Source organism: Plectrocnemia conspersa, unplaced genomic scaffold, assembly GCF_051122295.1.
Source record: "Plectrocnemia conspersa isolate PC_06_02 unplaced genomic scaffold, ASM5112229v1 ptg000013l, whole genome shotgun sequence".
Taxonomy (NCBI): Eukaryota; Metazoa; Arthropoda; class Insecta; order Trichoptera; family Polycentropodidae; genus Plectrocnemia; species Plectrocnemia conspersa.
Window position 1 is genome coordinate 8,051,078 of NW_028277177.1, and position 17,124 is coordinate 8,068,201.

The 17,124-nt window shown below is 30.4% G+C and overlaps 1 protein-coding gene across 5 annotated transcripts in view; it reads right to left on the minus strand.

Moving 5' to 3' along the window:
* The window catches only part of LOC148227196 (sodium-independent sulfate anion transporter), a 36,331-nt gene extending 19,504 nt beyond the window's left edge, over positions 1 to 16,827 (minus strand). For 2 of the 5 annotated variants that reach the window (XM_088202959.1, XM_088202956.1), the window contains exon 1: positions 13,896 to 14,186. The gene's annotated coding sequence lies outside the window, so the exon portion shown is untranslated. Of the gene's footprint in view, positions 1 to 13,895; positions 14,187 to 16,657 lie in introns of those variants that run through there. The other 3 variants (XM_088202953.1, XM_088202957.1, XM_088202954.1) reach the window with 3 other exon arrangements.
* Positions 16,828 to 17,124: the final 297 nt, after the last annotated feature.

A 17,124-nucleotide genomic window follows, 5' to 3' on the forward strand; every position in this document is an offset into this window, starting at 1 on the left:
CGATATATTAAATATTTAAATTACAAATTATTTCAACTAAAAAACTTAATATACGGGCGGTAAATCATTTTATTTTGGAACACTGTCATTGATAAAAAAAAAGTCTTTGATCAACCATTTTTGGATGCCTCCTAAAATTTTATATCAAGAGTACCACTCACCAATTTATTCCAATAAAGTAGCTATTATTAATTATTTAAAATATTTTTTATTTTATTTAGAAATATTTGTGGACGCGAATCGGAAATAAATTGTTAATGATACGCGCTCCGCATAACGAAGCAGAGCATCTTCGACATCATATTGCAAACTTGCATATTAAATCTCCTTCCCTACTCACATGTCACTCTCAAGTCCCCGACGGCAGTATTTTTAACAACACAGTCGCCTAAGCTATAAATAAATTCCGCTGGGAAAGAGGATCTAGTTAATGTGACAACGTGACACTTGGCGATGCTGAAACGTAGTCGATCGTTGATCGACCGCCTCCACAACGAAGAGAGTGAATCCAAATTTGTGCGAATTCATGTCATCAGCATGCAATAAATATTCCGAGTTTTTAATTGCCGCATGTATGTCGTTTATAAAGATAAAAAATGGCGGAAGACCCACATTGGGTCCCTGTGGCACTCCAGAATTAGCAAAATACTTTTTGAAGCGACGATTAATATATAAAAACGCTTTTGCGTAATCGACACAGTTTGAACAGCTGGAGATTCGGCAACAAATGGAGCACTTGTAATCCCAGAAAACGCATTTCATCTGCTAATTAGCACTTGTCAATGTGAAATAGTTTGTAATTACATTAAAAAAAAGTAAGTCGTAAAGACTAATAACCATTTAATTTATTACGCTTTTAGCACGTATTTGCGAGTAAATTTTTTCCCGTGGTCGGGAAGTACCGACAAAACAATACATTTTATGCCAATCAATACTAAGAACAATATATATTTCTTGTACAACGTTATTTTAATGTATTATATCATCATATTAATTAAAAGCCATTAATATAAACTACTTGAATACTAAATTTTCCTTCTGATTTTCTTAGAATAGTACAATAACATTTTAAAAATGACAATAAATAAAAAAACAATGGTTGAATTAACAATTTTGTGGTCGTATCAATTGCGTATCTTCATGTACATATGTATGATTGTTTCAATCTGAGGTGGATAGAATTGCTTGTATCTTTATATAGCACAGTAGCACTCTTAGCAAAGAAGCAGCACTACAGAATAGCTAGTCCCTAGCTATTTTCAAAGCTCTCAACACAAACGTTTTGTGAAATAAAATTCATTGATAAAATAAACTATACATTATACTAAATTATTATGCGTAAAGATACATCTATTATGTAATGGTTTCACTATGCAGCTGATGAAATATTATGGTCACTATGAAAACGCCAAGAGTACATTATAAAATAAAGTATGCTAAATTAAATATTAATTCAAAACGTATGAAATAAATAAAATATACATTTGCTCGTGTGATTAAGGCCAAGGGTGGACTTAATTTATTGGGTTTTATTTTATTTTATATCTAAAATAAATGCATTCGCATATAAATAAGATGAATCATACTTTCACACGTGTTATCGAGTTAATTACGGTTAGCAGCTATAGTATATACATATATAAATGAATCGTAAAAAATAGCGAATAAAAAATATGACGTCATAGAGGACGAATTATATTATGCATGTGTTTTTTTATTTGAGTTTATGGCTTGTTTACGATATAGACGAGAGCTTCTTTGGCTTATTTGTACGGGGTGAACAGGTGTTTTAAATTTTCTTTGTATTCAATTAATTTATATTTACGTAGATACATAGTTCATAGTGCTCAACAAACAATAAAGATAAAAATGTTTAGAAAAATATGTCCTATTATTACATCGATAAGTTAATAAAATAAAATAGTGTATTATTTATTATGTACTAATATGCATAGAATGCACTTAAAAAGAGGCAATGGTTTTAAATAAAACGAGTCGCGTTAATTGTAAATATTGATGAGAATTGCATCGTAAATAAAAACAGCTTTACCTAACGCATAACGGTTATTTAAAAGCTTTATAAGCTTCGCTCAAATGAAGTACAACTATACTATGATATATACGTGCAAGGGTATGAATACAAGTCGTATTCAAGAAGCAGATATATAACTCAAAAAACATTTGTTCTACACACCTTCGGATTGAACAAATATAAACACATTTATTTTAAAATTTACCTATATATTTAGCGCTGCATGTAAAGGTAAATTATGACTAAAGTGATTACGATACCAAAACTAGAAAAAAAACTAGAAAAAAATGTAACTCCGTGCCGAGCAATATCGCTACTCACCTCTAAACTATTTGAAAAACTGCTTCTTTAACATGGCAAACCTATACTTTAAACAAACAGCTAATAAAGTCTTACCAGTTATATTCTATTCAGAAATATTCCTGGACGTCTTTCAAATCTTGAAATTTGAACCTTATGTGGCACATAAGGTGCAAATTTAATATGGAAAAACTCCTACATTAAACCATAGCATTTGTTATTGAAGTCTTATATTTTAGAGTAAAACGTTGACACATTGCGATGGAGCAAACACATGTGAACTAAACGTTAATAAATAAATTACTAATTTATTAAACAAGATTTTCGAAGGACATCACGAATTATAAATATATATCAAATAATATATGTACCAAGAAGTTTTAAAATCTATATAGGCAGATGGTATCCAGTCATGGAATTGTGACGAAGGCGCCCCGATACTATAGAACAGACTGACTTCATCTGGCCATGAAAATAAGACTCGAAAAATAAATCAGAAAGCATGCGTGTGGGCATAAGCTGCGTTTGTACAGCATTTAAAGGTTGAGGCAGCAATATTACTAAACAATATAAGACTCAATTTTGCGATAGTTTTACCCCAAAACTATTTCCTTAAAATAAAACCACTAACTTTTTATTTTCTTCTACATTATATATTATCACGATACAGATGGAAACATAAAAATGATTTTGAATCAGTTACATGTGTTATATCTAAAAATATGTATGTAAATTTAATCATCTTATTGAAAACATTTCATCATGATTTTTCCATCGATGTTGATTGCTTCGTTGTCAATTGAAACACTTTAATATCGTTACTAAAAACCCAAAGAGGAGCACATTGAAATATTAAAAATTATTTAAGCTACAAATATACGTAAATACTTAAGATATATTATAAACAAATATTTTTCACTGGTTCAAGTTTAGCGCATCTGAAGTTTTTGTGGGTTTTGATTATCCCCATAAGATAAGACGTGAATGTAAACAATTTTTTTCGATACCGAGAACTCGCGACCGGTCTCACCGGTTTTCGATCACAGAGATCCAGAAGGGCGCAAAAAAAGATCGATGAAGTACTTTTATTATTACCAAAGTGGCACTCTCCGCTCTCCTCGGGGATCGGAATGTACATATCCCTTACGCCATGAGATAACATTTTTCGCCACAGCATTTTTTGCAGCCTGTTCATCATCAATCATGCTGACTGAGCAGCCTCCGAGCGGAGAAACCCACCCCGGTGACCTTGGTGAAGATACCCCGGAGGCGAGCTTCCACAATCAGCTAAGACTTTTTTTTCTTCTTCAGCCGAGTGAATCATCGGACGAAAAACATCATTATGGTTAAAAATAAACTGATTTTTTATTTGGTTGTGTTTTTCTCTTTTTTTAGTTAATCACACACGGCGAAAAGTAACGCAATTTATGTATGACCATAATAAAACGGACGAGTGTATTAAAAATAATTGAGTATGATTGCAGGCTTTGGGAGGAAAATGGCTTTTTAAAGATCTAGTATACACAAAATAATAAAATAGTGTTCTTAGAACTTGTATAAAATGCATGTGAGTTACATGCATCTCTAAATTCAAAAAGAAGATAGTATAAGATTTTATTTATAGGGAAGATCGCCTAACGTTGCAGGGGCATTAGTCTTTGTATATATAGAGAATATACCATATTGTTGTTTATATGGAGAGAACTAGTAATTTGATAATTAAAAAAGATAAATATATAAGTCACAAGAAGGTGGTGACTTTTGAACTATTTTGTTTCTTTCTGCCTTTTGATATTTTGTGCAAACTTTAATACACATATTTATGTGTATTAAATTTAATATTTATATAATATTTCAGAAAACGAAAAAAGACAAATTATTAAAAAATATGTTATTTAAATCAAACAAAAACAATAGCATAATAAAATATTTAGTGACATATTTTTTCTACGTATTTTCTATGGCGATCAATACAAGTTTTCTGTCACTTGTAAATTTAATATACAATATTATCTCTTCGAAAAGCCTGAACCTCTTTTTTCCTAGAGCCTATTGTCAGTGACTGAGCTTTATCGATTAATTACTTCCTTTTACTAATATTACAAAACGAAAAAATAGCAGAATGCCGCAAGTGCGGCGGTTATTTTAAGCTACTGCTGTGCTATCTGTCAATATATGTATATAAATATAACATTGTAATTATAATATAGCAAAGTAAACTCAGGTAGTTTTGCTTTACGTCCTTTTGTAAAAAATACCCCCCCCCCTTCTCTTATAACCTTTGATTATTTATAGAAGGGGTTTATTAAATAGAGTTTGTGCCACATGCCAGATTTCTGAGCGTAATATTAAGCAAAAATATCGATCCTTGCGTGCACATACAGCACGCCAAGGAGAAAGCCCGAAATGCTATGTGCAAGTTGGTGCGACTTAGCGGCAGGCAATAGCATCTGGATCTTGGGATGTAGCAAATAATATATAGTATACTATATAATATAAAGCTTTATTCGTATGCGATGAGTGCTTAGGCGAAAATACGATAGCCTTTGAGATCACAGACAGCGGAGGTAAAATCGATTGATATCACGGTACAGCAAAGAGATGCGATCTTATAAGAGGATAAGAGTAGCTTGTCTTAAATTTTAGGTAGGATAATGTTTCCATCTGTGGGACAGATGAATCTGTGCGCAACCTTGGAAATTATTAGGCTATTGTGGTTAAGAAGCAACGTCGTTTGAGATGGGCATCATCACAAGGCAAACCCTTTTCTTGGTTGAGGCGAGAAAGATAGTGTAATTATTGTTTTATTCTGTTCTGGCCTGGTAATATTAAAAAAAGTTACTATACAAAAACAATGGAGGTCACTCGTGACCTCCGTGACAAGTACCAGAAAAAAACTACACTTCGATTGGAAAATTTGCGCTAACCTGCGCAAAAGGATTATTGTATTCTTAACCCTTTGTTAACGATCGCCGTAACGACTATCTGCAGATTTACTTTTAAGGCGTAAATATATTTGATTGACGTGTCCAACATCCTCATCTGCGATTCACCAGAGCTGTCTTCAACCAGCAATATAAAATATGTGACACTTGGTCACAAAGAGGGAAAGAGGCAGACGGACAAAGAAAAAAAAAGCTCCAGAGTCGCACCATGAGAGACGCTAAGGCAGCGGATCGTCCAGCATTATCACAAGAACATATCTCAGCCGGCAATAATTTAACTCGACACTCCAGCGAGGACTTTTCGACTTGCCATTTCAACTCTACCACGGCATCTACATATCTATTTATTTGTCGTAATTTATATACGTTTATAAAATAAACTGTTTAAACCAGATTTTTCGGGATGCAAACCCGAAAATATCTTTCTGGAAATTATCGAAAAGTGTATATAGTAAAAACTAACTGCAATTGAGCCTTCACATATAAGATCAGCTTTTTCAAATCAGCCAAATTTACATTTTATTTTAAAAAGGAAATATAAAGTTATGCCGTTCTTCAAACGTAGAAATGTCCCAAGAAAAGTTATATTAAACTAAATAAAATAAGAACAACTAATTATAGAAAGTCCATTACTTTATGTAGTTTATTTTCAAAACTGGATTGTCGTTTTATTTTCAATGTTAATTCAGTGAAATCATTTTCTATAAAACTAAAATTTAAATACAAATAATTTTATTGTACAATTTTTATAAATTTATATATTTATTGCAGACTATTTTATTAACAAATAATATTAAACAGTTTTTGTATATTTTTTATGATTATTATTATTTGATCATCATTAACAATTATACCAAAAACGATTTATGTCTAATTCGTCCTTAAAAACATGCATACCAAGGGTTTTGAACACCATTCTAGTAACAGGAAAAATGTTTAGCAAAAAATAGTAATATAAACATTGAAAATATAATTAAATCCAGTTTTTTTCTTTTACTATCATATCTAAATTGCAAAACGTCAATTTAATATTTTATTTATAAAAAAAGTCTCGCATAAAAATATGACCATCGCTTTTTTACATCGTTGACTCACCGATCGTTACGAAATACCAATACAAGCCGCAATCGCAGTTCGATATACGATTCTGAAGAATGAACAACAACCAGCAAAAAAGACCAACAAGTATATATGTACCAAACGTTGATCATAGGTACCAAAAGAAAAATTAATAACCGTGAGAATAAAAATACGATCTGCGCATCACAACGAAATTTTTACCTTAAATTGTGATCAAAGTACATAGTTTTAAAAAGAAAAGATTTGCTTCCGACATTAAGTCGACAGCCTTGATACTGCCTTGACTTACTATCAAAATGTAAAAAAAACATGATTTTATGACTCACAACTCATAAATAAACAAATGTATAAAATGTATAAATGTTATAAATATTGCAGTAATAAAAGAACTGAGTGCTAATTTTTTTATAAAGCAGTTTTTGGGCGCATTTTATTTTTTCACCAAGAGTCACGGTCATTATTTGATTTGTTATTTTGATCAATTTACGTAATGCATGTGATTTTGGTATATTTTTACCGCCAGACACTAAATTTAACAACTGTAATATAAATTACGAGTATAGGTACAAAAAGTAAAAAAACGATCACAAGGTCATCAGAACGAAAACAATACTCATGTCGTATATTATAGATTGATAAAAAACTTAAAGCACGTGTTTTTTTTGACCATGGGAATATTTTTTTTTTTATTAAAATTGGCTTTATTATTTAATCGTATAGGATCATTATCCGATAGCGATCTTTTCTTAATTTAAACTGGTTTTTATTGAAGATTACGTATGAAATGTGAGAAAATATTAAAGTAATGTTATTTACAACTAGTATTTAGAAAATGATATAATCAGTAAGTCATATTTTATAAGAGAGGAAAATTAAATATTATTTCATAGGTCAACTTCGGTATTTATTAATTAATTTAATGGGATCATTAGGATATAAAAGCAGTGGCAAATAAAACAGAAACTTATAATCGCTTTCGAGAGTAAAATAATAAATATTTTATTAATGGTTTTAAACTTAGCTAAATTAATTAATTAACTACTTTAATATTTGGTCATGACTAAATGTATGTTAAAATTTTAAAATAATTTAATTTTATATTGCTACTAAATACATACATGTTTTGTAACATACTATATAAAATACAACACTATAATTCTCTTGCGTCAATTAAATTGTTTTGTATAAAATACAAAGAGATCCTTAATATTTAGGATAGTATTAAACATTTTTAAATATAATTATGCATAGTGAATACATATTTCTTTCAATGTGTCATTAGTATATAAATCTTTTATTTTAATAATATTACTTTCATGCGGTTAAATTTTTTTATAGCATATCTCTTTAAAAATTAGAACACCTTTTAAAACCATAGCGTACATTGACATACAATGCAATCTAAAACTATTTTAGTGAAATTGACGCAATAACCACGAAAAACAAAATCTTACGTTATTAAGCCATACAAATCAGCAGGTCGCTACAAAACACTACACGATAGTAGACAAATGCATCACAATAGCGTTCAAAACCTACACGAACAACAAAGTAATCTGTTTTAAAAATCAATGCAACGTTCAGAAACAAATACCAAACCCCAAGTTTATCAGAAAAAGAGGCAGGAACAAAAATCTCTCATGACTATAACAGGGCCCTCTATCTCTCCAGCTTGATCTCAGTGAGTTTGTAGAAACTCTATCAAGAGGAGGCAAACGAAAAAGCAACAGATTCTCTCTTCACGTCAAGCCCTGGTCCAACTCGATGTTCGCAATCCAGAGTTTAACCCGCTTCGAAAACGATTGAATTCTTTGGAAGCAGATACGGAAAAAGAACTTTACGTATACAATAACAAATCAAATTGTTGCACAATATTAATTATTAACAAAATTTATTATTTCGAGATAAACACTCTTGACGCCAAGAATATGGCAATAAATTAAAATAAAATAGAAGTTCATTATGGAAATCATAAAAATTATCACTACTGGGATTTTTCATTCGTATAGTACATTGCACTTAAAATTAATTGTTAAGTTCATCGTCTTCAGTGTCAACCAGTCAAAGTTCAGGACTTGTGTTTTTATCTGTATATTAGAACCAAGATAGGTTAGACGACGTTGTGCTCACCATAGAGTTAATTGAGCTCGACGTTTGCAAATTGTACTTAAATCCCCCACAGTTTTTTATTTCAGAGAGTTAATTTTTAAATCTAATGTATTATTTGTACAATGTTAACAGGGTAGGTTATATAATGTTATTCTCAGGCACGATTTTATTGCTTTTGACGTGGATTTTTGACTTCTGAGAAGGGATAATTGTTTTTTGCGCTCTCATATTGAGCAAAATTTGGTTTAGATGTACTTTAATCGATTCTCACTCGTAATAATGTTAAAAAGTCTTAATATAAACGCTTGATAATTGAGCGTTTCATTGTGATGGCACGATTTTATTGCTTTTGACCTGCACTGGAAATTCACTGCATGGCAGCACTAAGCAGCAAATAAAACTAATTATCAGGTAAATATATACTACCTATAATATTTCGCATAAAATATGATTTCAGAAAATATGTCGCAACGATGGCAAATTTTTATATTTATTTGTAGCATAGAAAAGATTAACTGCAATTATTATTTATTCAATAAATTATATTACGATGTTAAAAAATATATAAAATGCCATTTTTGTCATGAGGCCCGGAATCATTGTTTTCCCGGGGCCTGGGTTCATCTCAAAATAAAGTTTATAGAGCTCGTGGTTGCAACGGAGCCGCTTTACAGTATTTTCGCACATTGTACAAAAACTCTTATAGAATTTTTGCTTTATGATCTTCAGTTTCAACCTGTCTTAAAATTTAGGGCTTATTTCTTAACTGTACATCAGATTAAATGATGTTTAACAGAGCTCGTGGTTGTAAAGACGTCGCCATACAATCGTTTCGCACATTATATTATACCAAAAAGTTCTCTCAGAATCGTTGCTTTCATCGTTTTTAGTATAAGACAGTCAAATATCAATGTCCATATGTATTATCAGTAAGATAGGATACATAATGTTGTGCTCACAATATAATCCATAGAGCACATTTTACATCATTTTCAGTTTGAGATAGTCCAAGTTTAGGGCTTGTTTACTATCTGTAAATCACTAGCAAGAACACTGTTCTTATAATATATTTAATAAAGTTCGTGGTTGTAACGACGCCACTTTACGGTATTTTCTCATAGTGAATAATTATCTCTCCCAGAATTGTTTGCTTCATCGTCTTCAGTTTTAACCAGTCAAAGTTCAGGGCTTGATTCATATCATTATATCAGAACCGAGCTAGGTTATATGACTTATAGAGTTCATGGAGTTTCGTAGAGCTTATAGAGTTCATATTTGTCTCAGTCTCAGTTTTTAGTTTTATACAGTCAAAATACAAGGACTATTTTAATTTCGGTTTGTGCTCGCCAAATACAAAAAACTCTCTCAAACGTTGTTCGTTCCATCGTTTTAAATTTTGGACAGTCAGCAGATTTCAGGTCCTTGTTTTTAATTCGCACGTCAGTACCAAGGTAGGTTAAATAACTTTCTAATAAAACCATGATAAAACTGTTCAATGAACGTGTATCGAAAAAAAAACATAATTAAAAATAGCTCTTTAACAGCTTTCACCAATAACAGCAGGATTGACAGCTAAATAATTGGTTAATTACATCATTTGCCGCCGTTCCCACGATCATAATTAGGGAACGACTTGTTTGCCGATCAGGACAACCGGAAAAACCTGATTGAGAAATTACCACCGATCAGATTGCCAATGCGAACCGCTGATTTTATAAATTTTGTTATTCAACTCAGGTTTTCAGGACACAAATTTATGGATTATGTAAAAAATGTGTACTTGCTTTTACGCTCCAGAATGGCAACTAACAGTTGCGTGTACCTGTTTTTCACTACGTCATACATTTAATTATTTTTCTTTCATATCACAAGCATACGATTGTTCTTATACGTGTCGACGTTTGAACTTGAAAAATAAATACTGGTTGTCGATTGTATATATCTATCTAATTAGTATATAATTTTATTTGATTCCTCTACGCAACACATTTTGTATGCGGTGATCTTCTTTGGGAAGCCCCATTTTATTGAACATCCAAAATAATATTCAAAACGGAAGTATGTCGCAATATTTTTTTCAAAGCACATAAAAAACGTGGGAATGGAGTAACGTGTTATTAATTTTGTTAATGTGATGAAATATAATTTATTTTGTTGGAAAATTGATTTTAAGTGTACATTGCATAATTACACGTGCAATTTCTAAACCAAAATAGACAACAATACAACAATTTTTACCACAAAGGCCAGTGGCGTGACAAAAGAACTTAATTACCGATGAAAGACGAAGACAAGCAAAATTATTTTCCCGATTTGGAAATGGTTCAGATAAACAAGGATGTTGTAAAATTATGTAGATTTTTAGCGCAAACAATGAATATACGCACATGTTTTTTTACATAAAAATACATTGTACATAATAATAGTATTCCTATATGCATATTATGAGAATAAAAATAAAGCTGTACAAATTGTTAATAACCTAACTAATTGCGCACGATATAGTTGTGTATTCAAATCGATTATATTATAATAATATGATTTCAAACAACAATTTTCCATATCATTTAATCGATTTAAATAGTATACATCTTTTTAATCGCTTCTAAGGATTTAATTTTATTTTCTGTATTACAGAATTGTTACCTAAATAACATTTAATTAAAAAAAAAACAATGCAACAAGACTTGAACTAATCTCCATTATTATTTATGTTGTCAACTCCTGCTAAAGTGTTCTAAATAATTATCCATAGAAACGTGTCTTAAATCACTTTTGTCAAGTTTTGTTGGACTAACAGCATAGGTTTTATTGCACACGTTTCACTTTCCGTCTTTCAGCAAAACGGTGACAAAATCTCTTGACACAGGAATTCAAGTAGACATCGTATATACGGATTTTGAGAAGGCCTTTGACAAGGTTTGTCAAACTGTATTATAAAAAAAATGTCTCGGATGATTTAACTCGGTTATTCTCAAGCTATTTGAGCGATCGTAGATAGTTTGTAACCTATGGCGGCCAATTTTTGGGGGTTCGAGTACGCTCGGGATAAGGATTCCGGTTTGTTATTGTGTGCGTGAACTGTGTGGCTCAAAACAATTTCGCTCAGAATATTTATTTTTTTTATTTTAAAAGAAAATATATGTTTATTTAACATACATACATCTGAGCTAAGTTGGAAATTTCAACGGACAATTAAAAATATATTATATAATCGAAGAAACCAGACATTGATGACATTAATTAAATATTTGCAAAATTCAAAATCTTTCACTAGTCAAAAAAATAATAAGGTCCTTAGCTATTCTTCAAAAGCAAAGAGATATAAAATGGGGAAAGAAATTATTCGCAGATTGTTTAATGGCTCGACGACTCTATTAAATCATTAGAACCATTGAATAAATTACAAAATTATCATTTGCGCAACGATAAGAATAATAAATTTTTAAAGCCTTACAGAGAATAGTGTAAAAAAACCAACACCGTACGGATTAATGGAAAAATAATTAAAATATTTTAATCAACGGGTAAGAGAACGAATAACTTACAGTTATTTGAAGCCTTGATATCAATTAACCCAGATATGCCCAAGAAATTTTGTTCTCTTAAAATTTCATTTATAAATAAAAAATAGTGGCACGAGTTTAGTGACCTACCCATGGGACAGTGGGCACATCTGGGTTAAACCAATATCAACACAAAATTATTTAAAATAAATCACTAGAGAAGATCGAACTTCTGTGCCACACTGCACTTTAGAAAGAGAGACAACGAAGTACACGCTACATCGCTTCTCCCTCTCATATACATGTACACGCACACAATAACAAACCGGCATCCTTATCCCGAGCGTACTCTACTTAGTAGTTGTTGATTGTATTTAACACAATATCCACGCAGATAACTCTTCCATAATAGCCTTGCATTGAGTTATCTTTTGCAATTATCTTTATTGAAATTATCCAACAATTATTCGTCCAACAGCCTCAAAAGCAAATGTCTAAATGATCTAAGTGATCTAAATGGCAAAGTTAGACCCTAATTTATTCAAGAAACATTATACAAATATGTGACACTAACATCACTAAATACTGGCAACCAAAGACCGACACGGTACCATCCATCACCAATCGAATTATAGACGACCACAACGAAGACTTTCGACTCTGCCACCTGATATATTTTTATCTTTTCCGGCGTTTTATTGGCTGCTAAAGCCACATCACTCGGCCCTATTCTTGAAAAGACAATAACAAAAAGTTTGTTTCTGCCCCAAATCATCGAAATTGGCTAGTCGATTGAGAACTGGAAGGGACGTAGGACTTATGTGTATATAAGCCAGAACACATTCGTATTGAATCAGTTTCTTCAGACGCTTCGGTCAGGAAACATCCTGAACTATGTACCACATGGAAAAGAGAACTCAACCAAGCAAAATTAAGCGACTGAGTTCAATCCGATCATCAAAACGACTTAAAGACTGTCACGCAGTACAGCAGCGATAAATTTCCTAGTATCCATTTTTCTTTCAAAACAATATTTACAGCTTTTTAGGATTATATATACATATATAGATGTATACTTTAAAAAAAGTTTGCATACAATTGACTGTTATTTTATTAATATAATTTGTACATGCGTTTAGCAATTAGCGCAATATTGATACAATTTGAATTTCCATTTTTTAAACTGAGCAGCGCGAAATTGTTGGATATTTTAAAAAGCATTTTAGTTGGCCGTTTCTAATAACCGTATGTCCAACCAATTATTCGAGATTAAGAATTTATAAGACGGAGGCTGCCTATTGAGAAAAACATTGTTTAAATCCATGTTCGGTCGAACTTTTTGAACAAATTATTTTTTGTTGATTTATTGAAATTTAAAAATAAAAACTCTCAGTGAAAAAATGATTTAGAAATAATAAATAAAAATATCCAATTAATATAGATTAGTACTAAATAATAAAAATATAATTATTAATTAATATTACCTTAATTTATTTTATATATTTTTATTGCGAAACAAATCGAATATGTATGAAACGTTTGATAACAATCGATAACGCGCGACAACAAACACATTTAGTTAACTGTAACACGTTTTAACTGACATAGATATTTACTATTTTTTTTTTCGACTTGTTTTTTAACACTATTTTTTTGTTCAACCACCTTTTTGTGTTTACGATCGCCATTATTATTATACACATATATTTTGAGAAAAAACACACAAGACCCTGAAACACGGTCGTTTGCACAGTTGGTCATTCAGTTCAAACACCTAGCATTGTGCAAATTTATCGAACAGCGGCTTCAATTACTATATTATTTTTCACGTCTAAATATCCATGCATCAACAATACAGACAGCTTTATAAACGATACGTTAACCCTAATGGGACATACATACATAAATTATAAAGATACTCACCTATATTAAAGGTCGATTATTCAATGCTCATGCGACTTTATATTTAACAAGAATGCAAAATTAGATTCAATCAAACAAGATTACATATTAATTAATAAAAGCTTTGAATATGATTTCACTAAAATATTTTTATAAAGTAAGAGTTTAAAATATTGTATTGTATAGTATATTATTTCAACCGATTATATACATATATTTAACGAATGGAAAACTGCTATGTTTTTAATATTATTAAACGATTTCTAAAGTTTCACATATGACGAGTACTCGATGTCTGTACTTCAACTGATTGTAAAAGCACGTGTTCCAAGAGTTTTATTGAATGAATGAGCTGTTGTTATCAACCTTTTATAGCTGGTATACTATTTCAGTTAAACTGTTAATTTTAAGATATTTAAATATTATTCTTTTACAAAATAAATATTTAAAAAAAAATATTATTAATAAAAATAAGGCAATATCATCGGAATGTGAGTAAGAACACAGCACAATAGTAATAATTTCTAAGATCCATTCATAAAACAACTTGAAAGTCTCCTATAAAAATCGCTAGATAGCGTTTGTGTCAGCTAGTTTTGAATCGGCTTTTGTCATAAAAGTGTCGTTTTTTCTATGCTAGTATCACTCAATATTACATTTTTTAACTTGAATAATAGCAATGCGATCTTTGCTTTTCGTTTGTAAAATATTCAAAAGCAGAAAAAATCTGACAGATATTAAGATATGTGTTTATATGCGAGGGTAAAAATAAAGATAAAGCATTAACCAGCGCAGTTACTATTTGTGATTTACAATGGCCTATATGTATATCAGAAATGTTTGCAATTTAATTAAAAGTCAGCCGCAAAGTACTGAAGATGGGTAATATGACATGAAGGACAAGTAAAGATATATTGGTTATTGTGTTTGCTATTTTTATGATTAGTTTAAAAAACAATAATAGATTGGAGCAAAATAAGCAGAAATGTATTTTTATTCTATACACATTAAAGCAAAAGTTAGAGTAGAGCATACAACAAATAACTCATAAATATCTTATAACTGGTTATACGCAGAATGAGGGCGATAGCTGTACCTATTCAGTAATTTAATGTCATGTCAGCAAATTCAAGAATATGGCAAACCGTATTCAGTGGAAGAAATGTGCTACGAAAATTGATTCGATCAATAACTAAAAATGTCAAAGTCATTGTAATTAAAAATGGTAGTGAATATTCTTTGTATGTTTTATCTTGAAATATTATACAGTGTCACTGTAGTATAATATCTTATAAGAACAAAAATATTAGGTTGTTTAAAACAGACCGTGATTGGAACAAGATGTATAGTCAAATTTGTGCATTATGATTTTTTTTATATGAGTTTAAACTGTAATAATGCGGCGCAGGCAGTGAGAAATATAATTTTGAGAATTGGCAAAGGTACTGTTAGTCAAAGAACTATAAGGCTCTGGTGCATTCGCTGTAAAACTTTTTTATTTTCTGCAACCGTTTCACGGCTTCTGATTCCATTGGAAAGATAAAAATGGACAAATGGGTACCGCATGAACAAACTAAACGACATAAACTATGCAAAGTAAATTTTTCGTTAGTCAAATAAAATCATAAACTTTTTTTTCCTATTTGAACCCAGTTTTTTTTAGTCGACAACTTACAATACATATAAGAGAAACGACCATAAACAATGGTTCTAAAACTAGGTATAACCATTTTTTACATATTTATACAATAAACACAATTTAAATATAGATAGCAAGACTTTTAAATATAGTACTAAGAGTTTTTTTTATTATTTATCCAGATCAAGATGTGTATTACATTTATGTTTTTTTAGAAGCAAGCGACATGGGCTTCAATTAAAAATATTTGGAAGAGTTATTACCATGTATTAAATGCTGTAATTAAATATCTAGATTTTATCATCGTAATTAAAACTACAAATATTGATCTACCAGATTATCTACATAAAATATGCAGAAATGCTGTACTGCACAGGAAAAGGTTGGCGTTTTAACGTCTAATCTAAACGATTTAGAAATTTACGTATAGGGGTCAATTTATGGCAAAATGAAATTGGCAAAAACCGGTTGGTGTGTAATAAAATAGCTACTAGTTGGAAGTAAATCAAATCGTTAGATTGATCATTACAATGTTTATCCGTTAAAATTTTGTTAACGATATGATTTAAGTTAAACTAAAAATAGACAAAAAAATAACAAAAAATCGTAGCTTCTTTTTTAAGAAAATTACTTCCTTTACTTACATGTAAGCAGGATGTAATTTAGTGCGATTATTGTCAATCACATAAGAAGTGACACACATTTTTTATTACGTAGAATATTTACAAATAAATATAATGATATAGATATAGATTTATATAAGTTGTGAGTATATTTTTACTCCAGATGCTTCCCTACAAAAGTGCATCGACTATTTTGGCAAAACGCCAATAAAATATCTTGATTAGAAATACGATTTCTTTATGGTTAATAAATATTATTACATTCCATGCATAGTAGATTTTATGTTTAAATCAATAATACTATTGCATTTGTTCATAATTTTAAATGTAGTACAAGTATAATTATTTGTTTACCAAATCAATATGTCGGAATAAAACATATTGATAGTTTAGTAAAATATGTTACTTTATATTGATTGATAAATGAAACTAAATTTAATTTCGATGAATAATATTAATTTAATTTGAATATAGACGCAAAAACGTTTTGAATCGCGAATTGTACAAATTGAATGACTTACCTTTTCATCCCATTGGCCAGTCGTGGTAGCTCAAGTTTCTGTGTGAAGTCACATTGCGTAACGGCGTTAAACTCATTTTGTATTTTATATAAAAAGATACACGCGAGCTGACAAATTTTAAAAAACAACACCCAAATCGCGAGCTTAACCTCAAATGCCCAGAAAACACTGGGAAATGTCAAATTATTGACGTGTCGGTAGTAGTAGAGTATTGCTATACCAATAATATTAATCTTGCGTTAAGAGATGGCGCTAGTGAATAATATATTTTAATGGTTTAAGAATAAAATAATATTTTTTATTTAATAAATATATTTACACATTTCAACTTAAATAATTAACAAATTCATAATAACTGGGGTACAAATAATGACTGAGAATAACTATTAATACATATTCATATATTAAAATTAGTTCTGCTATATTTTAGTGGTTTTGTAATAGGGATAGTTTTAGTTTTTTTAAAC